General features: G+C 39.2%; 1 long non-coding RNA gene across 1 annotated transcript in view; it reads right to left on the bottom strand.

The window, feature by feature from the left end:
- Window positions 1-233: 233 nt before the first annotated feature.
- LOC116763776 overlaps window positions 234-26,722 on the bottom strand; it is a 104,557-nt gene continuing 78,068 nt past the window's right edge. The window contains exons 5-6 of the long non-coding RNA XR_004352619.1: window positions 8,403-8,705; window positions 234-338 (exon numbers count right to left, since the gene is read on the bottom strand). This is a non-coding gene — a long non-coding RNA (uncharacterized LOC116763776). The remainder of the gene's footprint in view (window positions 339-8,402; window positions 8,706-26,722) is intronic.

A 26,722-nucleotide genomic window follows, 5' to 3' on the forward strand; every position in this document is an offset into this window, starting at 1 on the left:
CTAAGCAAAAGTTTAAAGACACACATTTAACCTACTTACTTCTTTTGAACTGGACTAGAATCCAGAGATAGGAGGTACCTGCGGAGGTCACAGAAGATTTTTTTTCTAAAATGAGGAACAACTGATTATCTCTCAGGATATTATCCTATAACCAGGCTCTAGAGGACTTAGAGGTACACAGGACTCTCTTCGGAGGATTTATATCACGTACAAGCATAGATCAAGTGGTACTCACCACAGCAAGCAAGAGGAAGCTCTGGCTATCACTGTGAACACACGCTCCTCGTCTCCAATCGCAGAAGAGGCCACAGGCATCGTCTGTGTGTCAGGCACATCCTCTGAAGAAAAGAAAAGCCAATCCCTCACTTTTCTTATGACTCATCTAGGCTACAACATTTCCATCAGTCAAAACAACTTAATGTCTTGCTTCTAATAACATTAATTGAAGCAGAAAAGAGAAAAGGGGGGGGAAAGGGAGAGGAAGGAAGAAGAAACGAAGAATTTCTCTAGATGTAAATCTAATATTTTTCCAAAGCATAAGAACAATTAAAATATATTTCTTTATTGTTTGTAGTTGTGGCATGAGTTCTCCCACATTACCCTTCAGACATCCTGCAAACGTCACTGGATTTTGCAAAAAACATGGAATATTTTAATTCTTGATTAAGAGAACATTCCTCCTAAGGGCACTAAATTGCTATGAACAGAGGCATCAGTAAAGGTACTTCAGTCTTCCTTGAGTACTGATGCCTGCACTGCTCTAATGTGCATCTTCTTTGGAGACCTATTTCTATGTCCCACTGAGGATGATGGCGTTCGGTTTCCCAAAGCATCTTTCCACTTCTGCTCCTTACAGCTGCTTCTTGATAAAGCTTAGATGATAAGACTTTACAGAAGTGATGTCACTCTTTTAAGAGAAGGCAGCTATTCCATAGGAAAGGAATACTGTCCTCCAATTTACATTCCCCTGGGACTTCTTATATATTTTGCTACATTTCATTGCATTCATAACTCAAAGCCAAGCCTGTTTAAAGTTCCATTAAAATTTGGTAGCTAGGAAGCACTGAATGCTGTGATATAACATTTTAAATGAGTTACCAATAGCCATACGTTTTTATACCTTTTATTAGAATACTGAGAAATTCTGGTTACAGAAATACATGCTATAGTACTTGGAAATATAATATCCCCATGGACTAAAGGAAGGCAAATTTGTAAGGAAAAGGTTATTTCCAGTGCTGGCAAAATGACTGTTAGCTCAAGCTGAAACATAAATTTTAAAAGATAGTGTATTTAAGCAGGCAGGAATCCACAGATGATCCATAAAATGTATTGACACAAAGGAACACAGAACTTATGGTTCAAATAAGAGGGATAAAATCTGTAAGGAGGGAAGGTAATATAGGGGGAAAAAGAACGTATGAGATCCACAGAAATGTTCAGAATCATAGAAGCTAAAACTGCAAACTATAAAACTAGGCTGTGTTTCTAAGCACAGTCCTGTCAGTGTTCAGATGGGTCTTATGACTGCTGCTCCAATCCCTTTTGCTAATCTCACTACATTTCTTCTAATTATAGCCCTTACTACCATGCCAAATAATTGACATGTCTTTCTCTTTAGAATTAACATTCTCCATGTGATTGGAAACACTCCCACCCTCTTAGTTACCCCTTACCAAGCTATTTAATTCTTCTAATCATCTCTTCTAGAAGTAATCCTAGCAGTTCCCTAACCACTATTATTACTATTCTCTGTATTTCTTGCATTTTGACTATAATTTTCTGGTAATGAGATCCCCCAAACAGAAGTATCATTTATTATTCCAATTACGATTGTGTCTCTGCCCCGTGAAGAGGTACAGCTCCCTCCTGCTACGTAATAGGGTGCAACCATAGACGGCTCTAAAATCATAATAATGTTCCTGTGTACCATCACATTTCAGCCTCATTTCCCATTTGTTTTTCTCTATTACCATAGGTCTTTTTGACAATACTATTTCCAGGGTAGTCTTTCCCTCTGAGGATCTTGTTTTTAATTATGTTTTCAACGCATGTGAGCCTCCTCCTTTCCACACAGGATCCATTTTCTTGTTCTTTGTCCAAATTTATTTTTTCATAAGAATAACAAGTTCAGATTTGTTTTGTACCCAGCATTGCAAACCCCTGAAGACTGTACCTAAATGATATAATACCATTTCACCACTTCTGTTTAATATCAAACATAACTATAAAGGCTTTAAGTGGTTTCAAATCCTTCCTAGTTTCCATTTGAAAGTTTCTTCCTTAATCAGAGAAACTATTAAGATGAATAAATAGAGTTAAACAACAAATCAAGATATTACAAAATACAAGGCTCAAGAATGAATATTTATTGCTTATTGGTTTGCAAGCTAGAGCGCATGTACAGAGGGGAGTGAGAGACCAAAGAAAGAGGCATAACACTCCAGATTAGTAGGTGGCAGTTTTAATACGTAAGGGAATTTACATACAATGCTTGTGTCTTGGGGGCAGCAAGATGAGCAGCTCTCTGCACCCACCAACCAGAATCTTAAAACTTTATACAGAGATCTTAACTGGGTTCAGTCACGTATACCGTCCAGATGGTCTCAACAACACATTGCTCTGTCAAGGCTGCATCCTTGGAACAGCTCCCACTGTGGGAACAGTGGGCAAAAGGTGTACATCCTAAGGACAGGGGAGCGAATGCAAAGCCTCTAATACCTGGGTCCAGTTTGTGGGTCAACCAGCAGTCGTGTCCTCTCCAAGATCTCCTACAACACTCCACCCCCTCGAGACCCAGCTCTTGGCTCTTACAATCTCACACACACCCCACCTTCCGCAATGTGCCCTGAGTTACCAGCAAGGGGTTTCACTAGCGTGGAAGCGGCTCATTTGGTGGCTATCTGGCTGCATTGGAGGCAGATGCCACAGCAGCAATAGAGGCACACGCCAAGAGAAAACACAGATCAAAATAATGATTCCCAAAATAAATAACAATTTTTTCCACCCAGAGCCCCATGATCCGAACCACTGATTTATGAAGTCCCTTAGACTGGGGGTCTGATCCCTCAGAGCATTCACTTGTGTCCTCATGTGATTTAATAAAGACAATACATCAGTTATGAACATACAAAACTCTGTTTGGATAATGGCACAGGTGTCTCCTTTTAAGGCAGTAATAATGTCAAAGGCCATCCTATTTTGAAAGACAGTTTTGCTCATTAGAGGCATTTCAGTGTTCAGTAAAGATAGGTTTTGCCAGCTATTATTTAAACTTGCTGGTGAATTTAGTAAAGGCTTCTATGTGTGCTACAAATGTCCTCCAGGCCAATGCAGGGAAAAAAGACAGCAGCCAAATGATTGTGCCAGTGCAAAACAAAACATGCCTACCTGACCTTGAAGTGGGCAGCTTTAGGAACTTGAGTGGGTTGTACACACTATACATATTGTCCAGGGGAAGCAGTACCGTCAGGCGTGAGGTGATGGACTAGGGCACAGGATATGCCAGACCAGGATTTCTACCTTTCCCTCCTTTCAGTGGTGCATGTTCCATTCCAAGTATAGTGTTTCAACAGGTCTGACTTGCAGCAAGACAACGGTATCCCAGTGGAGACTGAGTTGTTCCCCCTCACCCAGGGGTGCAAAGTAACCCACCCATCCTGGTGTGACATCCCATTAAAAATTTCAGTACAAAATGCCTTTCCAGGCATGACTTAGTGTTCTCAGCAGCATAGCACATTGACCTACCATGAGAGTTGGGGCAGCGGCTATCTCCTGTGACTTTCTTATCTTTACAGTGTTGGGTGTCTCGGCAGGGGTTCCCAGTCTGGCATACGGGGTAACAGGCCTTACAGGTTGATCATTCAAATGAGTTAAAGCCTGGGACAGTACTTTAGTATACCTGGCCAACACTGTTTTACCTGTTAGTAATTTAATCGCTGCTTTAATATTTCATTCTTCCTTTCTACCAACGTTTGTGCATAAAGTTTACAGGGGAGTTGGAAGCCCCATTAAGGTCATGTTATTTGGGGTTTTTGTTTTGTTTTGCTTTGCCCCATCTTGCATATCACGACCTTCGAAATGTGACCCCCCCCACCCCCCGCCAGTCACTATCTTTTAGATGAGGGTATGGTACTTAGCTTTTCTAATCCCCTAATGGTGGCCAGCCTGGTTTCCATGGTAACAGGGGAGAGGTTGGGTTAAGCCAGATGCAGTGTCCACACAAACTAGGACATATTTAGAACACTCACTCAGAGGGAGGGGGCCAATATAATCAATTTGCCAATCCCTTACTAGTTGGGAACTCTGGTGATTGGCCCCAGAGTCCTTTGGCAGCTTCCTTGGGCATTGTTTAGAACACACAGGACATGCTGTTATTGCATTAACTAAGTCACTGTATTTCAAGGGCAATCCAGCATCCTTGACAATATGCATTCCCACCTGGGTGGTATGGTGACTGCTCTTCCTATGTATCCAATCTGCTATACCATCTACTGACAGGTCATGTGTTAGGGCTCATACCTGAGCTAGGGCATCAGCTTCCTGATTGCCAGGGGGTGCCAGTGCCAGCTGGGAGGGGGAAAACAGTGAGAACTGCCTCAGGCTCTTACAGGTGAACCCAAATGTCTACAAATCCTGACCTCACAAGGACTTATTCATGATTATTCACCCCTCAGCTTCCCATTGTCCAAGCTATAGGGTTAATCCCTTTAGAACAGCCTGACTCTCAGTGCAAAGGGTTAACAGCCGGGGCTCATGAGTGATCACCAGTCAGTGGGCTCTAAGTTCAGTCCATTGGCTACAGCGGTCCATTCCTGTTTCCATCCAGATGGTGTCAGTGTTGGGCAGAATAGCAACTGTAGTCTTTGTGGATTTGTTGCCCCAACTCTCCATCTATCTACCAGGCCTCAGGGGAATTTCCTCCGTTCCCTTTCTACAGGCTGAAGGGGCTGCTATAGGAATAGGGGTGGGGGCATTTAGAGCTCTATATTCTCTACAGGGCCTAGCTGCACCTACATATCTAGAGACAGCGGGCTGGTGGACAAGGTAATCCTCTGCTGCAAATAGGCATGCCACATAGTGTGGGAGTCTGAAGGGTTAATGGAACGTATTTTCAACCCACCCCTTAATTCGAAGGGAAGTTCTTACTATGATATGCTCTTCCTTCATGAGAGGCTCTACCTGGAGGAGTGCTGTGTACACGACTAGGAGCTCTTGCTCTGTTGGAGGATCTCAGGTTTCTGCCCCCTTCCAGAGCCGGGACCAAAATCCTAAGGGTACTCTCTCCTTCTGTTGTCTCTGCCACAGTGTCCAACTCATACCTTCTAGAGTCACAGAGAAATACAATTCAAACAGTATTCCAGCTTGACAGATGCCCAGAGCTTTAATCTGCTTCACTAGCATATTTGCCTTCTCAAAGGTGTCTTGTTGCTCTGATCCCCAGTCCCCCATCTGCCTTTTCTTTACAAGGTAGTATAAGGAACAGAAGCACTGTGCCAGGTGAGGAATAAAAGTCCTCCAAAACTCCCAAACCCCTCCAAAGCCTGCACCTCTTTCACATTCTTAGGGGTTGAATAGGCTTGCACCTTATCAGTCACAGCTCTGGGACAATATACATTTTACCTGACCAAACAACTCCCCAAAACTTTACAGCAATGCCTGGACCTTGAATTTCTTGCCAGTTCACTGCCCGTTCTCCCTTACAGGTATTCCAGCAAAATCTGCAGAGTGTCCTTCAGCAGAGGCAAGGCTTCACGTGTTAACATTATAGCATCAATGTCATGGGCCCATTTTACTGATGTGGGAAAGGAGAACAGGGACAGATCTCAGGCTTCCATCCCATGACACACTGTGGGGCTGTGCAGGTAGCCTTAGGGAAGCATGTGAAAAGTCCATTATTGCCCCTTCCACATGAAGGCAAATTGATCTTGAGACTCAGTGGCCAGGGGTATACTGAAAAAAGCATTTGTTTAAATCCAGTAGAGCATGGTATACTCCTATGACTGTGGCCCAGTTATGTAAGATGGTGGCAGTGCTGAGCACAGACACATGGATGGGGAGCACTGCCCTGTTCAATTCTCAGCAATCCATGGTCATCTGCCAGGAGCCATCTGGCTGTTTTACTGGCCATACTGGGCTGTTGAAAGTGGGCATACAGGACTTCCCTGGTGGTGCAGTGGTTAAGAATCCGCCTGCCAATGCAGGGGACATGGGTTCGAGCCCCAGTCCGGGACGACCCCACGTGCCATGGAGCAACTTAAGCCCGTGCACCACAACTACTGAGCCTGTGCCCTAGAGCCCGTGCAGCGCAACTACTGAGCCCACACGCCGCAACTACTGAAGCCTGCGCTCCTAGAGCCCATGCTCCGCAACAAGAGAAGCCACCACAATGAGAAGCCTGCGCACCGTGACAAAGAGTAGCCCCTGCTTGCCGCAACTAGAGAAAACCCATGTGCAGCAATGAAGACCCAACACAGCCAAAAAATAAATTAAAAAAAAAAAAAGAAAAGAAAGTGGGCATATAACACCCACTTGGCACAGCTCTTAGGTAGTTTTTCCTATTTCCTTATGCCCCCCAGGCAATTTATATTGTTTGACAGTTACCACTCTTCATGGAGCAGTAGGCTTACTGGTTCCCATTTGGCCTTTTCCTTCAGCAATGATTTCATTACTCTAACTCTGAGGAGAAACTCACCAATACAGGTTTGCAGAGTTTGACACTGTATGATATCAATGCCCAATATGTTCTCTGGTTTTGAAGAGATAAAACTTTGTATCCCCAAAACTTTGTATTCTCGTGGGGGAGAACAACCAATTTATAGTGTCAAAGAGACTTTTCTGATCATAACTGTTTGCCTCCATAACCACTGACGGCACTGAAGGGGCCAGGAAACTTCAGGGGGTGACTGTGTATTAGAGTACACTCAGTTCCAAAGTAAACCAGAGTCATCTTTTATTTCTGAGGGACCAGTGAATAGTGGACTCAACAAGTGGTCTCTGATCACCTCCAATGGCTCTCACCTAGAAGCCATCTTGGCCTGCATTCCACACATGGGACAAGGAAGGCACCCATCCTAAATAGGACTATATCCCTGAGGCCTCTGCTAGAGCAGGAGGGACATCATCAGGGATGGTTTAGATTGCCCCAAATCGTAAATGTCTTGTCCCAAGACTGGGGCCAGCCTGAGTATCAGCATCCCATACCAAGTGCCAGGGGGGCAAACTAGAGTATCTTGATTTTCATTCCTGCAGTAAATGTAGCCTGATCAGGGCTTTCAAAGACAGGGGAGTAGATTGCCTGTGTCACTCCCAACTCTCTAAGAACTTGTACCTCTTTAGAGACTTCCAGGGTTCATGTACCCAGGGAGATCCTCCTCATTGGGTTCAGCCTCCCTGCAGACTGGAAAAATCCACTGTACAAGGGAGTAAGTTCTTTGAACCCCCTTCATGCCACGCAGGTGCTGCCTGCAGGCAGGTGTGTGGTGATGCTGCTCACTTCCCATGAATCCTACCTGGTGAGAGAAATCCCATCACCCCCTCCCTTGGTGTGCGCTAACCATGCCTGAATTATTTTCCCTGGCCTTTTGCTGGAACTTGGCAGCTCCTACAATAAGCTCAGCAGGAGTATATTCTCTCATCAGAAATGTTTCCTGAATCAGGGGCTGACCCGCTGGCTGAGGTTGCTGTTGCTGTGCCTTTGTTTTCCTTTGTATTAAGAGTCAGACAGATGGGACACTCCATCCATTTCATTGTCAATCACCATAACATCTTCCTCTTCATTCCCCTTACTTTCCCAGCAACTCCACCTCTCAGCATCCCAATCAGGCTTCATAATAAGCTCTCAGACCTTAATCCACAGCAGCTTGTGCCCTCCTAGCTTTGCAAAACAGCACATTAAAGTCTCCGACTTATTATCCTACTCTCCCACCTGTCCTCCAGCCCCGAAGCTAGCAAAGCAGTAGATACCTGCATGTCTGTCTCTAACCTCAACTCTTCTTCCAACTTTCTAACTTGACCTTTAGCCTTCAGTTTGGCATCGCTAACCAGATAAACTGCTCACAGTAGAGGCCACCCTGTTGCAGCAGGCATCCATTTCCCTTCTTTGTCACAGTGTACTCTGCACAGCTCCTCAAACAAGCACATTAGACCAGCTGACGTTTTGGGGGCATCCCCATACCCACACAGTGGTCCACAAGCATCTAACATATAGGCCATCACCCCTACATAGAAGCCAATGTCCAACTCAGGATTTCCCTGCAAGTGTCTCTTTCCCAAGGCCCATTTCTTCAGTGTCCAGACTGACTTGTCAATTGTTGGTTTGCAAACTGAGAGGGAGAGACCAAAGAAAGAGGCAAATCACTTCAGATTGGTGTGTGGCAGGCTTAATAGGCAAGGGAACTTACTTAAGAAGCTTGCCTTGGGCAGCTGCAGGATGAGATCTCCATATCCACCAGCCAGAATCTTAAGTTTATATAGTGGCCTTAACTGGGCTCAGTCACATATACCATCCAGAGGTCTCATCAACACCTTACTCTTTCAAGGCTACATCCTTGGAACAGCTCCCACAGTGGGAATGGTGGGTAGAATGTAGAATGCGGGTCCAAGGACAGGAGAACGGATGAGGTGTCTTCGATTGCCCAGGTCCAGCTTGCAGGTCAACCAGTGGTTACACCTTCTCAATGACCTCCTCCAAAAAAGCTTCATACCTGGAAGGTAAGTAATCACTATTTAAGAAGAACAATCTCTTACCTCCCTTTTATTTACGAAATGTTTCACAAAAGAAGTGGAATTGTAAACAGTCTGTACAAACGAGAAGGGATATATTTATATGATAATGGAGAGCAATTTTTTAAATAATCAGAAAACAATATAGAGGAATGCTAATGTTTCCTTAAAGCTAGGTGAAGTAAAGCAACATAAAAGTCACAGAAACCCAACTTAACTTCCAATTCTGTGGATAATTGAATGTGAATCTTTGATGAGCTAACCTTTGAGTTTTAGTTTCCTCATGGATAAAATGGATATATGACCACCTTTACATGATGTTGTGAGGTGCAGTAAATTATGCAGAAAAAGCAATTTATACAGTGCATAGCATACATCAGTATGGTATTATATGTTTGATTAATTCAAAAAAATATCTACTGCATTGGCACTCATATCATCATCATTTGCTTTTGCTGCTATGGTCTACCAAGATGATTCTAGGATAGCTAATTCTATAGTCTTCATTTGCCCTATTACTTTGTTTCAAAAGTTTGTCTAATATCAGTAGCCACAACTTTAGAAGTAAAATTCTAGAGGTTAAAGAGTTTTAGTTGTACTCATAGCCACTAATTTATATTGTATCAATTTATATCAAATTATATATCATATAATGTCACATTATCCACTGTATATTTTTACCAGCAAAACTCCTTCTTAATGCTCAAGTGTCATGTTTAAATTATTTAATTCTTATCATGGAAGATTTTGATAGTACATGCATATCTCACAATAACTATTTCTAATTGCTCATATTCTTTCAATTCATGTCTACAGTCCAGAAAAATCTTAATTATAACACAACTTGGTTATTATTCCAATTTTAGCCATGTGATCTTAGATAAATAAGTCCATTTCTCTTAGCCTATGGAATATAAAGATAGATAGATAGATAGATAGACAAAATCAGTCCTATAATAAATGTTCATTAGATGCCATCTATACTAAATTTTTCATTTAAACTTTCTACGGCATAATCTGGGTCACCAACGTTTTAAAAATAAAGCATCATCTGATGATTTTTGTCCTTCACATGCTCTCTTGCATCTACATATTCATTTTGATTCCCACTGTCATCCTTCATCTGGACCCTCATCCCCAAATGTCTAAGTGATGATATTAACAGGCTCCCATCTGTTCTTTAGGCCTCCAGCCTCCTTCTCAACAAATCAAAGTCCTGCCAAAATAACTCTTCTAAAATATTTTATACCATGTAACTCTACTTAAAACATTCACTGGCTTCCCTCTGCCCAGAGTGAAATTACCAAAATACATCCCACGGAATAATCACTCCACACGATGCTTCTGAGAAACAAGGTTCTGAGAACATACTGGAAAACACGGCACACTTATCTTTTACTTGAAAAATCACAGTGAAAGTCAATATAACAAAGTCTCCAAAAATATTAACTCCTTACTTTCCAAAAATTTTGATGTCGGGTTCCATCTTTATATAAGACCTCTAACTTGCATATCCAATTTGGATTTCTGGTAGGCTCACTCAGATTCATCTGTCCAAAAAGAGAACTCTTGACTCTCCTACGTCCCTTAATCCTGTTCCTACTCACACATCCCCGCTCTCCCAGTTACTCATGACAAGAACTTAAACATCATTCTTGATTCCTCTCCTATTCCTCCCTAACATATCCAAACCATCAGCAAACTATCCGTCTCCTCTCATGAATAAATACTAAAACCGACCAATCGCTTCTTACAAAATACACTGAAAACACGGAAGCCCATTACACTCTTGCACAACTCTATGAACTTTCTAAAGGATCTCTCTGCATCCACCCTGATCCTCAAAAGTCCGTTCTCCACAAAGAAGCTAGAATGACACTTTAAAAATATAGAACACATCATGTTACTTCCCTGTACAAAAGCATTCTGTGGATTCCTGCCACTTTCCATCATGGATTAACTGGGACCAGGCTAAACTTCCCACCATAAACAGTATAAAACTGCTCAAAAAAAGGTGAAACAACCATGTTTAGACAATGGATGTTGTTTGTACAGGGGACACAAAATTGAGATTTGTAAGAGAATAATACAAATGTCTTTTCTATCAGAGGGTACTTTCTAAACAAGCAGAGGAAGCAGTCATATTGGGTTGAAGACACAAAGATCAGAATTTGAGGAGATAGAGACTCACATTGCAGAGCAAGTTTCTAGAACAGTGTGGTATACCCAGAAAAAGGGCTCCAGAAATCTGCTTAGGGTTGCTCTTAAGTCTAGTGTTAAATATTAATTCATACATGCACAGGATAAAGTTTAACAAGACTGAACAAATAATAACTAGAAGCCGCAGGCTGAACAGAGCCCAGAGCTCACAAAGGGCCAGGAGACATTTGAGTTTCCATTAGCCATAATAGAGCTTGTATTAACTCCTGAGGTAGAGAGACAAAAGTAGAGATACAGAAGGTCCACATCTTCACAGTAGGACTGAACTATCTCTAGACCAAAGCCTATTCAAAATATATCTTTAAACTCTTTAAAATAAGCTGAGTGAATGAAACTCATATGCACACGACATAACCGTCTGTCAGAACAAAATACAAGTCTTTAAAAGAAAACAACAAAATCAAGCAATTGGCAATGTAATATTCAAAAGGTATAGTATCTAATAAAACTTCTTATGTATGAAGAAAAGCAAGAAAATTGAAAACTGAGATTCATAATTAGAAGTCAATAGAATCAGACCCAGAAATAAAAGAAATGATGGAATTTAAAAGAAATCATGAATAAAATAAAGAGCAAAGTGGAAGATATATAAACAATCACATAGAATTTCTGGATATGAAAAATGTATTATCTGAAACCAAAAAATCATTGAATGAGATTAATAGCCAATTAGGCATTACAGAAACAAATAACAGTGAACTTGAAGATCTAGTGAAGAAAATTTTCCAAAATAAAGTAGGGAATAAATACAGAAACAGAAAATGAAACAGAGCCTCAACAACCTATGGGGGAAATTATCAATTGATGTGTAAGTCCCAAAATTTAAAGAGAGGACACCAGAAAAAAAATTAGAAGACATAATGACTGAAATGTTTCCAACTCCATAAAAACTATATATTCTCAGATTTAAAAGACTAAACAAACCCCAAGCAGGATGAACACAAAGAAAACTACAGGAAATATCATAATTATTTTGCTAGGAACCAGTGATAAAGAGAAATTCTTAAAGCATCCTGAGGAAAAAGACACATTATATAAGAGGAACAAGGAAATAGTAATCACACACTTCATGCTGAAAAGAAACATGAAAGCCAGAAAACATCATTAAAGGACTGAAAGAAAAATCTGTCAACCTAGAATTCAATATAAAATTAAAAAAATATCCTTTAAAAATCCTTCAGAAGAACAAAACTGAGAGAATTTATCACTAACAGATCTGTACTATAAGAAATGGTAAAGGAAGATTTTCAGGCAGAAAGGATATCAAGTAGAAATCTGTACCTATACAAAGGAATAAATAACATCCCAAACAGCCAATATGTGGGCAAACATAAAAGTCTTTTTTTTCTTGTTTTGAATTTTTCTAAAACAGTTAAAATTCGAATAAGATCTGTAGTTAATAGTATCATGCCAATGTTAAGTTCCTAGTCTTGAAAAATGCGCTATGTCATGTAAGATGTTAACATTTGGGAGGCTGAGGGAGGAATACACAAAATCTCTGTACCATTTTTTGCAACATTTCTATAAGTCTAAAATTAGATCAAAATGAAAAATTAATCAAAAACATAAATTTACTCTTTAAAGCAAAAATAATGACAATGTGGGACTTCACTGGTGGGGCAGTGGTTAAGAATCCGCCTGCCAATGCAGGGGACACAGGTTCAACCCCTGGGCCGGGAAGATCCCATATGCCGTGGAGCAACTACGCCCGTGTGCCATAACTACTGAGCCTGCTCTCTATAGCCTGCGAGCCACAACTACTGAGCTCATGCAACACGACTACTGAAGCCCACGTGCCTAGAGCCCGTGCTCCACAACAAGAGAAGCCACCGCCATGAGAAGCCCATGCACCACAATGAAGAGCAGCCCCCACTCACTGCAACTAGAGAAAGCCTGCGTGCAGCAACAAAGACCCAACACAGCCAAAAATTACAAAAAAAAAAGCCATCTGTAAGAGACAAAAAAAAAAAAAATAGAAGACAATGTATTTTGGGGTTTAACATGTAGAAGTAAATTATTTGACCACAATAAAATAAAGAATTGGAGCATGAAATGGATCTGTGCAGTTGTAAGATTCTTACATTAGATATAAGTGACATAACATTATTTGAAAGTAGACTTTGATAAATTAAAATGCATACTGTAAACCACTGAGCAATTTCTAAAACAATATAAATAAATAAAAAGCAATAGCTATAAGCCAATAGTAGAGATAAGATGGAATACTAAAAAAAAAATACTAAATTAATCCAGAAGAGAGTTCAGGACAACAGGAAAAAGAGGAAAAAAACAGACAGAACAAATTTAAAAACACAAATAGCAACACAGCAGATTTAAACCCAACCACTTACATTAAATATAAAAGATTTCAACACTCCAAATAAAATAGAGTCATAAAACAAGGATGAAAAAATGTAAATGGATTGAAACCACAGAGAGTATATTCTGTGGCCCAAATGTAATTAAGTTAGAAATCAGTAACAGAAAAGTCTTGCTTGTCTTACTACACATGCATATTGTGATATGTCATTGGCTTCCTCTGGTTGTTAAAGTATCTAAAGCTGTCTTTCTTGAAGTATGTGGTAAATACTGGAGTTCCACTAGTTTAGCACTTGCACCAACCATCTTTTTTGAGTATCCTTCCTATACGTACCAGGTTAGAACACCAACAGCTGTATTACCATTAGCTTATGGTTAGGGTCATAGACAGGCCCTAATTTCTGTGTCAGCCAGAGAAAGAGAGTAACAGGAGGCAGCAGCCATGGATGAGGAGATGGACTCTTCTTGCAAGCAGAGGCCTTTGATTCTTCAGGATAACTCTAGCAGAGGTTCTAGCATGTGGTCTGATATTCTAAGTTTCTGTCTGTGTGAAGCAGCAGTAGTAATTTTCCTGATTCAAAAGCCAGTTCTGTGATGAGGTTGGTTATTTCTTCTGGTTACTGATATTCCTAGCTTTATATTTTTAAAACTGGTTTCCTGGAACTCCCAAGATTGTGTAGGTTATGAAAATAACCTGTAATAAATTCTTGTTTGCTTATTCCTGAAATGAAGAATTCTGACAAATATATGGAGCTCTGAGTATTCTTCAGAGACCTCCCTCTCCATCATCGCTGGAATTGCACAACTGAATTTCTGTTTATGAAGTGAATGCAGCTCCTCAGAATAACTATTTCAGTCTTCCCTTAGCTCCTGGGAATCTGTCAGTACAAAGTCCACCTGCTTCTGCTGAGGTCTCTTCACCTACTCACGTGGGCTTCTTGGAAAGGATCTAAGGGAATGCCAGGTTGGAAATCTAGTTCATTTTTGGTCCTTAGTAAATAAATTTCATAACTATCAAATTGTGGGAGTTCAGGTTAAACAAGTATAATCACCAAATTCTGTCCTATTGTCAGAGAAAGAAACTCCAGAATTCGCCTCTCACCTTTTATTTCTCAAGTGTTTATAATACCTGTCCTCTGTGGCCCCCAATCAGCTCACAGAATCTCTGAGAGGGACAAACAATCTTGTCTGAATACTACACAGCTTGAATGATAGCATCTAAGGTAGGCCTAACCTCATATCCAGCTCTCTGGTTGACTGAAGCCCTGTAACGGGAAGAGAAGAGAAAGCAGCATGCTTCCTCATCCCCATGAGGGCAAGGGTGAGATTAAGAGCACCTCAACAATTCTCTCCAACTCTTAGCCTCTCTAAGCTCTTTTAAAGACTGTGTGTGAAAGGAGAGCTAAGGTTCTCAAAACCAGTTCTCAGGTCCTTAATTTGGGATATGGGAATACCTGTCATGTAATATTGTGTTCTCAGTCTCTGGGCCTAAGCAGAAATTTAGATGAAAGACTATTTAACCTATTTTAAACAGTTCATCACATTATATTTTGTACCCTAGCCTAATAATCTGCTTAAAATTCCCAAAATGTCATGCTCATTGCCATCTTCTCAACACTGCTTATCCACTTTCTACTCACTAAAAGCAACCTTCAGCTAATTTTAGGGCTTCTTTTTCCAAGGGCCAGCTCAATATTACCTCTTCTATGATGACTACTCATTTGAGTTTATCACTTTGTACTTCTGTGCCTGTACCACTTACTAGGCTCTCAGACAATGAAAGACACTCCAAACACAATACTAGTGCTTCATACCTTCCTGTTGTGCTCATGACAGACTCACTAGTCATTCTTGGTACTCTTTCTGGCTAAGGCATTGGGTGGAGTCTTCTTAACACAGGTCTGCAGACAACTATGATCAACCAATCAGTGTTGAAGCATGGCGGGAAACCTATTTCACATACTTGAATTTTTAATAGAATTTCTACAGGTATATCCCATCAATAAATTAAAAGAGGCCAGAGAGCATATACCAATTCTTTTACATCCCCAGTGCTGAAGACAAACTTAGGTCTCAGTAATATTTGATGCTTTTTACTACAATGGCTTTTAAGAGTGGACTGACTTTTAGTGCTTGTTCTCCTGCTGTTTTGTCAGTTAGTTTCTTGTAGCAAACACGTAGGAAGATCCTAATGTATTTTTAATGTTTTAATTCATAAGTTGGCAGTTGATGATTATATCAATTTAAAATATTTTGCATGTTTGAAATATTTCATATTTTTTTTAAAAAATGATATGATGAAGGACAGAATCCCAAGGAGTAGAAACTCTTATCACAGTACATGGAATTATGAAGAAGATCTGCAGGCATGTGTGAAACACAAACGATTAAATAAAACAAATGGGAGCCCAGGTGCACTTTGTTTAAGAAAAGAATATAAGAAGCACATATCTGGATCATGCAAAATGATATCCAGAGAGGCAGAATTAAACTCCTTATCCTTTCTTGATACACTTTCACTGTGATATAAATTAGAAGGCTCCATGTTTAGGCCATCCAAAATTTAGTTAACTGCCCCTGTTGAAGAAATAAAATTGATAAAAAGTATTAACTCAACAGAAACTCAATGAAAATATGTTATGAAAACAAACATAAAGCCTCATCATTTTGTTTGGGAATTAGAATGTAATCTATTTGATTTCTTGCAGTAGTTTTCTTGTATGTCTTATGTATATCCAAGCACCTAGCAGAGTGCCTTTTATACACACAAAGAGGTACTTACTATTTGTTGATTTGTATTAAAAAGAAAGAATTTTATTGCAAGATTTTTCCATTAAGATCATACTCAAGGTTGGGGCTTGTTCTGTGTACTTTCATGTATCCATCAACAGTAGCTCTAAAAGATTCTTTATTCGCAGAATGAAAAGGTTGAATGAGAAATCAGATTTTATTCAAGCTCTAATATTCATAAGTCTATGAAAATTGTCCCCCCAAATGAGCCAATCAGAAAGCTGAGAGTCCCAAGGATAACTGAATTGGTCCTGCACTTAGTTATTCTGAATGATAAGCACTTTTGTAAACATACAGAAAGAATCACTTAATCTGTTCCTTTATTTATTCAAAGAATATTTATTGAATGCCTACTAAGTAAACTGCTGGTGCTGGGTGGTTCGTGGCAGCCAAAACTGTGACCTAAAATTCACTAAAAATTAGCTTTAGAAAGAAATATTAAAAGCTGAGGCTGTCTTAGACAATCTCTCCCTGGACTTTTGACAGCTACACCGACATCCTCCTTCAAATCCTACTCATCTTACGGTTATTTACATATACTTTGAAATTACTGCCTTGGTTTTCTTGGGGGGGGGGAGGGAAGAGAGAGGAAGAGAGAGAGAGAGAGAGAGAGAGAGAGAAAGAGAGAGAAAGAGAGCGAAAGAGAGAGAAAGAAAGAGAGAGAGAGAGAGAGAGAGAGAGAGGGAATTTGTTTGCTTATCCCAGAGAGAGAGAGGATTTGTTTGCTTATCCAGTCTTCCCTCCATATTTTATGGACACTCAGTTTCTGGTCTTAGTCCGCAACCTTCTTCCTCAGCCTGATGCTTCTTAAGACCCAGATTAACAACTGATGAGTAATCCAGACATTAAATTTTATGAGATCAGAGAAAAGAGAGGGAAGTCAGTATGGAGGTAGTGGTAAAGGGAGGTCCTCAAGGGAAGATATAGATACAGAGAGTGGGTGTTTGCAAGGTGAATAGGGTTTTAAAAGCTGCAATTAAAAGTTAAAGATACCTCAGACATACAAGAGCGCCAGGCTAAGACAGGCAGACAGTCTGATCAATGAGGTAAGTTAGGGAATTTGAAGAGACCAATCTACTGGAGGGATATATTTACGTATTTGAGAGATAAGTGACAAAGGCCTGAAACAGCTCACTCCCACCCTAATTAATACAGCCAAAGGTAGGCACATACTGGAAACTACATAGGATGGCAAAATAGGCTCAGAATCCTTCTATTTTTGCATAGACCTCTCTTTTCTTCAAATAGCGAAAATAATAGCCAGCCTCGTACTACTATACCCAGTCCTTGCCCAAGCTCCCAGAAGTAGCAGGAGAGCAGGGAAAAATAAAAAAAAAACCTGTCAGGAAAAATAGTCCACAAAATCAATACAAGAATTCAACTCAGGGCTTCCCTGGTGGCGTAGTGCTTGAGAGTCCGCCTGCTGATGCAGGGGACGCGGGTTCGTGCCCCGGTCCGGGAAGATCCCACATGCCGCGGAGCGGCTGGGCCCGTGAGCCATGGCCGCTGAGCCTGCGCGTCCGGAGCCTGTGCTCCTCAACGGGAGAGGCCACACCAGTGAGAGGCCCACATACGGCAAAAAAAAAAAAAAAAAAAAAAAAAAAAAGAATTCAACTCCATATAAGAATATCTGGGTAGAACTTACTTTGCTTACAGGGCTTATTCAAACTACTTTCTCCTTTTGCATATTTCAAAAAGACTCTCAACTGCTTCATAAATGTTTCTGGCACAAACTGCCACCCTTCCTTCCTTTTATTCTCTCCCACACAGACCGCATCTATTAATTTTGACATTTATTATAAGAACCATCCCACTGCATTTCAGTTATGTGCATTAAAGTACAATGTATTTTCTCCATTACTCTTCCTTGCTTATGTTCCTTTTTTTTTTTTTCAATAGTGCAGAAAAACCTGTTCAAGACAGATCATTTTCCTACCTTACCTCATTATTCTAATTTTCAAGTAAAAATCACCAGGCAGTACTGGTGAATTCTGCTTTATAAATAAATTATATGCATATTACATATGTATAATTCTACACATATGCATTTATTATACTTAGTATATAATATTACATAGCATTATATGCCTTAGTGTTACTTAATATGTCCTTAAAATTTTTCCTTTAATATTTAAAAGCCACTCAAAATATGCTCTGTATAACTTTTATAATAACACTAGAAGAAAATATTTGTCTGAACTAATAAATAACTTTTCTAGATTTGGAAAACAAGGTGTCTTTTTTTATGCCTTTGAAAAATCATCAGTTTACTCACTTCCTAAATCAGACAATTGCTTATGCAAAAAGCTTGTTGAAACACTAATGATACCTCTATCTATAAGAATTTCAGAAACTTCTGAGGAAGTACAAACCAATGAATCTCACTTTCATACTAGAAAAGCTGGTTGGATTCAAATACATGTTAATTCAATGTATGCTGAAGCAGGCATAATCTCTAAAGGAAAAGAAACTTGGCCAGAAATCAGGTCTGACTACTTTGAGACACAAAAATAAGGAAGTTGAAAACAAGTAGATGTGATTTATTTAGTTCCAAAACTTCTTGAACACTTGACTTTGATTTTATTATTTCTATTTATCCCTGTATACTCAATGGGTATCTCAGTAATCAGCATTGGTTGGGTGCTCAAAAGATGACTGTAAAATTGAATGACCACACCAATAAAAATGTACATCAGAAATGTAGATATGGTTGTTTTTGTCAGACAAAGTACTGAGTTGTAAAGAGATAGTAATGTGGAGAAAAACTGTGGCTCCTTCAGAGTAAAGTACAAACCACTGGGTCCATAGGGATCAGAATTTCATAAATAACCAGGATGAAACAACACACAGTAAATTCCTTTAGTGTGCAGAAGATGGGCTTTGGGGGATAGTAAAATGCTAACCCAATGCAGAAAAGGTACAAAAATATTCTGCTTTGTGCCTGTGAAATAAAGTGGCAGATGAGCTTCAATATAAGTGAAAATCATATAAACCACACACAGTGAAAATTTGTGAGTTATCCATTATGATCCAGTGTCCATTAAACGCATGATTTGTTGCATTGTACCTATCTTAGGACTGTTGGAGAACTTTATTTTCTTTATAATACTTCAGTGTGGGCCACTGAGGATAATTAGTCAGTAAGAAAAAACAAAAAATAAGCACCAACTGCTAGGCACAGCCTGGACAATGTTATCATCAATTATACCCTTAGAAAGTTACTAAAAATTTACTATAGACTGTTCCTCAAAGAGGATGACTCAATGTAGTGTTATCACCAAAAGGTCCAAAAATGTAAGTTATCCTCAAGAAATTTATTAAAAACCAACAGAGAAAACATTCACCCTTATAGAAGTCTACATGTGTCCCTCCCTGAAAACAGAAGTCCAAGCTGACACAGATGCTTGGTGAGATCCACACAAGGGTAGTAAGTCAGAGTTCTCCACGGAAACAGAGGCAGTAAGATACACACACACACACACATTTATTTTAAGGAATCAACTCATGCAATTGTAGGGGTTAGCAAGTCTGAAATCTGCAGGGCAGTCTGGCAGGCTGGAAACTCAAGCTGTTATAGTCTTAAGGCAGAATTCCTTCTTCTCTGGGAAACCTGTTTTTGCTCTTGAGGTCTTCAACTGATTGGATGAAGCCTGCTCACATTTTGGAGGGCAATCTTTACTTAAAGTCAACTAACTGTAAATGATAATCACATCTCCAAACTACTCTCACAGCAACATCTAGACTAGCATTTAACTAAACAACTGGGCACCATAGCTCCACCAAGCTGACACAGAAAACTAACCAATACAAGCAGCAAAAATAGTTAACGGTCTACTTTATGAAGACAAACAAAAGGGGAAGGGAAACTTTGAAAAGATAAAGTGGTTTTGTGTTCATTTCTATGATTTTGCAGAACTTTATACCTATAATTTTAGGAACTTACTACTATATGAGAAATGTATCAGCTAGGAAAGATAACCTAAAACACTGATTGATGATGAGATTATAATCAATGACTCCCAATCAGTTTTGCTTTTGCTACACAAAAGTAATACCAAAACAACAGAATAAATAAGAAACATTCTTAAGAAAATTTGCTGCAAAGATGGTGTTCACTTAAAGTAAAACGAATATATTGATATTCTCAAGACCACTGTGCTGTTTTCTCCTAATAGCTGTGGATGAAAGGAATAATTTTGTATCCCTGTTATTAATCTATCAGGATCTTTTGATACCTGGGGCTCTATGTGCCATCTCAGGCAAACCAGGGTTCTCAAAACAGGCAAAATCCCTCTGCCAAAGGATACGAGGTCGCAGCTCTATTTTCTTTCTTTTTTTTTTTAAAGCATGAGTAATGTTCATCTTATTGAAAGTAGGCATAGTACATTGTATTTTTTTTTACTGTGACATCATGTGACTGACATCATGAAAACTGCACCTGCCCCAGAATAAAATGCAAAGGTAGAAAATGGCATTTTCATTGCTGTCATGGAGCACCTTCAATCAGAAACGCACAAATCACCATAGATTCCAACGGATCAAGGATAACCATGGACGACCACAGAACCACCAATAACGGGTTGCAATCGACCACCAACATGAATCATGATGAAATCATGTTGGATCCCCATGACTCATCTAAAGATTCAGGGATCACCATATGCACCACTGAGCCAGAGCTTTTATAAATAGTACCTGAAAAGGTCACGAAACACGGGGAAAATATCTCTTCCAACCTCAATTTTTTTCTCCTTTCTTTCCTTCCTATCAACACACAAACCAACATTACTTATAGGTTAAAAGTGTGACCTGTGGATCCAGGAAGAATCAGTCGCAGTGCCAGCTCCCTAACCAACCCCCCTCAATGTTACTAGCTATATGACCTTGGACAAGTGACTTCATCTCTGTGAATCTGTTTACTCATCTGTAAAATGGGGCAAATGTCATCCTCATAGATATCTGAGAATTCAATAAAAGCATAAAGCTCTTAAAGCTTTGGGAATTATTGTTACAAATATGCTTAAATTTTCCTATGTTAAAAAGAAACTTTCCTGTCATACTACAGTAGAACTGTGTGTACCTCTACCAGACTATGGATACCTCTGAGGCAGAGATCAGATCTTACTCATCTTCTTATGCCTATCACACAGGACAGGCCTGCTAATATATATTTTTTGGAGGAGGAAAGAATAGAAATAGGGATGGAGATGTTCAGAAATCTCACTAAGACTTTGGGTGATGGCCTTGGCCGAGGGGCTTCAACATGAGGTGTTGTGAAGATTAGTTAGATTGCTGTGGGTGGGGAGGACATGATTTTCCTTCCTGGATGGGGACAAGTGTGGAGTGGGGATCAAGGATAGATACATAGGCAGTTTTCTGAGTCCAGAATGGGAGACACCATAATGCCCAAAGAGGTGTAAAGGCTAAAATCTTTGTTTGTACCTCACATTAAGCCAGTTTCACTCTTGTATGCCTCAGGTAAAGATTCAAGGCCTCATCACTAGCCCTTAAACATCTCCCGGTTTGTCCTCCACTATGCCTCTGCTCACACTCAGGATCCCAGCCTCTCCCACTGCATCTCCAAATGCTCTCCATCTACAAGGGGAGGCAGAGGAATATGGTAGGTAAGACAGCTCTATTTTCTATTACCAACTTTATTATATTCACTTAATTTACATAGCCTAAATTCATATTTGAAATTATTTGGTTCACTTAATTTTCTAAATCAGCTATTTGGGTACCAGAGCTTTCTTTCTCCAGAGCTTCGGGAACATCTTGATTCTAAACTCTGATTTACTGCTTGGATTTATAAGTTTCTGGATTGTCCCTGCTTATAATAATTTTTGGCTCTTGAGTACCCAACAGGTTCTCTTAAGTTCACTTTACTCTCAGTCCTGGCCAAGGATGAGAGTAATGGACTTGTCTTTCCTATTTCTATCCTCACAACCTCATAACATACCTGATTGTCACTTACCTGAATGCAGTTATCAAGCTATCCCCTATAGATCCCCTTATTGTTTCCTACAGAGCTTGCCATTGCTGGAAGATAAACAAGCTGTTTGTAAGTACCAAGCATAACCCTCCACGCCTCATCCAAAAAGGGATTATATTTTTCTTCATTATTCCATGTGTCTAAAGGAAAAATTTTTCTGATCTTTTCCCTAATCATCTTCCTGTGAAAAACAACTACTGGATGGTCCTGCAAGGTCTTAACACGATTTCCCTGAACTATTCTGGGAATTGTATCATCCAACACAGTTCAAAAGAAATAGCCTTTGACTCCTGGAAATCTGGGTCAATCATGGCCCAGTTATCTATCCTTGGGTAACTGATCTAATTTCACTAAGCCTAAATTTTTAAATAGATACAAATAAAACTTTTGTGACTATCTAACAATGTCATTTATGCACTCAACAAATATTTAAGTATTTGGTGAAGAGCTGTCCTAGATGCTATCCTAGGAGTTAAAAATAGAATGTAAACAAGATAATGCCCCTACCCTCATGGATCTTACCCAGTGACAGAAGATATACACGTAAACAAACAAAAAATCCATGACGTTTATATTACTTAGAGATTGTGATAAAAGCCATGAAGGGAATAGTCACTGTTCTGTAGCAATCCGTGGAGAGGAAGAGTTCTCTTTTAGATTGGTTGGGCGGAAATGCCTCTCGGGGGAAGTGTTTTTCAGGCTTACAGGTGAAGGAGAAGAGGTATCCAGGAACGTTGAGAGGGAAATAATATTTTAAGCAAAGAGTACAGAAGGTCCAAAGTAGGAAGGAACTTGGAAAGAGACCAGCAAGGAGGCAGTGGCCAAGATGAAGTCTGATAGGTAGACAGGGGCCAAATCATATGGAAATTTGCAAGAAGTTTTTAAATTAAATTAAAGCATTTAATCAAGGAAGCAACATGATGAAATTAATATTTTAAAAATATTATACTGACAATTGCATATAAAATCAAGTAAAGCAAAACACAGTAGGACCAGCTGAGAAGCTGCAGGCAGTAGTCCAAGTGTAAAATCATGGTGGTTTTCTCTGGTATGGTGGCAGTAAAGGTAAGAGAAAAATATATTTTTAGATATAATTTGGTGAGTAGAATAAGGACCATCATGCATGATTATGCAGGTTGTAAACTACACAAGGGTGCCACATCTAAAAGGACACCACTGATGTTGTAGATACAAAAGTGCTATATTTTTCCATCAATAAGAATTGCTGATGAACTGGATAAAGAGAATACACTAAACAGTGAGATCAAAGAAGAATCACATGTTTCTGGTTGAAATACTGTACGAAAGGTATTGCCTGTAATTATCACTGTGAACATCACAGAGAAATAATTTTAGGGGTGGGGCAGACATGAAGTAACATTTCTGATAAGTTTGGGATGCCTATTAGACATCCAAGGGAAAATGTCAAGTTGGTGGTTGAATATTTGAGTCTGCAGGTCAGGTCAGAAACCAAGGTTTAAGATATAAATGTGAAAGGTATCAGTTTAGAGATTTGTATTCAAACTATGAAACTGGTTTAGTTCACTTAAGGAGAGCACAGGAAGAAAATTGGGCCCAAAAGTGGAGCGCTCAAACATCTAGTGGTAGGGATAAGTGGAGGAGGACACAATTAAAGAGAGACGGAAAATGTTGCCAGTACGAAAAGAAGCCAAATTGGAGTGGGATGAAGAGTAAATAGGAGTAGAAGTCAGGTATACAGTTTTGCCTTGAAAAACAGCAGAGAAATAGGATGTCAGCTAAGAAAGGACCTGAGGTCAAGGGAGGGGTTTTGAAATTAAAATGAGAAATATTAGGGCATGAAAATATACATGAAGGAAATGGACCTCGAATAGAGGCAAGGATATCTCTTCAATTACAAAAGGAGAAAATACAAAAGAGGATGGGTGAAGATGAAGATAAGTTTGTTGACTTGGTGATGGGAGAACAAAGCATTTGCAGTCTGCTTTTATTTGTTTAATGAGGTATGAGGTAGGCTATCAGCTTAGAATGTGGGGAGTATATAATGTGCAGGAAGGTTAAGGGAAAAGGAAATATTTTAAAACAGTTCTTCCAATGAATAGTAAAGCAAATCTACCAGGGAAACCTAAAGGTATTGCTAGGCATTACTAAGTGTAGTTCAGGTTTGTAGTAACTAAAGTAAAACCAGTTATTCAAGGTGGGTGATTTTTTCCCCCAGAAGTTTCCATTGTTCTCATGGGCATGGAAAAGATAGATGATCGGAACAAATAAAGTTAGAGTTTTTACAAGTGCATATGATGGGAAGAGAGAGGGGAAAAGTTGTTGTGAGTATCCATAAGGAGGTAATCATAAAAATTAAATACAGAAACTAAACTGAATATGGAAGGAAATGAGAGCAAGAGGGAGGTGATGATTCTGTGTAAATAGAATCTGCATGCAGCATCATTTCAAGAGATGATATTTTGAATTGGAAAAGGAATGTAGATTACACAAAGTTCAGACTGAAGGAGAAAAGAATAGAAGGAAAGTGGAGACAAAATCTTGAGCAGCAGAGCTGAAGTTCCTGGTCCTGACTTAGAAAGCAACTTTCTGAGAGTGGGGGTAGTGAGGTAGCAAGATTGCAGAGAGAAATGGGAGCAGAGCTCACTGTAGATGGTAGAAAAGCAGTTGAGTAGCACTGAGGGCCCAACCAAGGTTGGAGGTCATCAGTTTAAGGTGGCAAAAATATTCAAAATGGGGCATTTTCTCAAGAAGTGTTCAATGTTAGAGATATTAGAATAAATAGGTCAACTGGATAAAATGTTGAAGATTTGTAGGGCAGGTGTGGTGAGAGAACAAACACTAAGTAAATATAAATGATTAGCACTATTCTTTCTCTCATTACTATTTTTGATAACTTAATTCCTTGACAGAGCACAGGATAGTGTCTCTTGCTTCCAAATGTATGTCATAGTCACCTCTTCCAGCTCTCCTCTCTTTGATCCTGCTTCTCTCAGGCACTGAGTTCAGTTACATGCATTTCACAGTTGAAACAGCTCTGCTTCTTCCATAGCCATCAGCCTAATTTGCTTTTGGTTAGCAAAAGTGGATATTTTCTGGCAGAAAATACAAACTTCAAGGTAGTCATACTTTTTTCCAACAGTTTAAATACAGACTTAAATGCAATATAATGTTTTTGAAACAGTTATATGGCAGTTTCTTCACATAGTCAAAGTCTAAAAAATCACGTTTATCCACTACAACCTCGTTCACCAAATTCCGCAAGAGCAGAACTAAAAGGCACCCTAGGTAGCCTAAAAGCTGTAGTTATAAAACAACAAAAGTAAAGTACTAATTTACACAGCAGGCAGTAAACTCATGAAACTTACTCCCCCCAACAGGTGGAATAAGCTAAAAACACAGCTTCCTATAAATTTTTAGATGATAAATTCATAATAGATCATTAAAGAAACTAGAATGTTGGGTATGTAATCCTAACTTTTCTGAAGTTGAAATTATGAGGAAAAAATCAATTTCTGCCCCCCCCATTATTATACCTATAAAAGAAAAAGTGGTGGACTAAATAAACCATGGACCTAAAGAATTTGTTCAGTTCCCTCTTTTCTGATAATACTTTATGAATACATGAGAAGAAAACTATGCAACATGAATATTATTTATACTATGGAAAACGCCACCACTTTGTCATTGATTTTTTGAGATAGTTTAAATTACATGCCTAGCATATCTAAAAGAAAATGACACTTATAAATAAAAAGTTGTTGACAAAAAATGCAATTTAGTGAACTTGGCATAGATCAGAAGCAATAAATTATAATCTTTATGATTTTTTTTCGCTCCTGAGAAAATAGTGTTATCTAGACTTTTAAAAAGAGAAAGAGGAAGTTACAGCGTATGTCAAAAATGTGACTGCAGAAGCTTGTTGGCAATATGGTAGACTGAGTGGATGCAATTCTATATCCTACTTAAAAAGTATACTGGATACAATGTAACGAAAAAAGTTAATACAGAGCCAAGACAAGAAATAAAGGACAACACAAATGTGCCATAAATTAAAACGAAATTTAAACCAAGAGCCTACGAGTGTGAACAGACCCCACAGTGGTCCACTGGCTTCCTGGAAACTTATACATGCACAATTCACTAGAGCTGAGTTTCAATGCCCATGCAGGGACAGAATATGGCTCTACAAAGCAAGAAATAGAATGGATATCTTTTTATATTCCTGATGACCATCTACATTTCCTCTTTGAAAAAATGTCTATTCAGTTCTGCCCATTTTTTAATCAGGTTGTTTGTTTTTCTGATGTAGAATTGTGTGAGCTCTTTACATATGTTGGATATTAATCCCTGATCGGTTATATCATTTGCAAATATTTTCTCCCATTCAGTTGGTTGCGTTTTTGTTTTGTCAATGGTTTCCTTTGCTGTACAAAAGCTTTTAAGTTTAATTAGGTCTCATTTGTTTATTTTTGCTTTTATTTCCTTTACTTTAGAAGACAGATCCAAAAAACATATTGCTGCCTATGTTTTCCTCTAGGAGTTTTATAGAAGCTGTTCTTACGTTTAGGTCTTAAACCCATTTTGAGTTCATTTTTGTATATGGTGTTAGAGAATGTTCCAATTTCATTCTTTTATATGCAGCTATCCAGTTTTGCCAGCACTACTTGAAGAGATGGTCTTTTCTCCATTGTACAT

The sequence above is a fragment of the Phocoena sinus genome, chromosome 12 (genome assembly GCF_008692025.1).
Source record: "Phocoena sinus isolate mPhoSin1 chromosome 12, mPhoSin1.pri, whole genome shotgun sequence".
In the NCBI taxonomy this organism is placed as follows: domain Eukaryota; kingdom Metazoa; phylum Chordata; class Mammalia; order Artiodactyla; family Phocoenidae; genus Phocoena; species Phocoena sinus.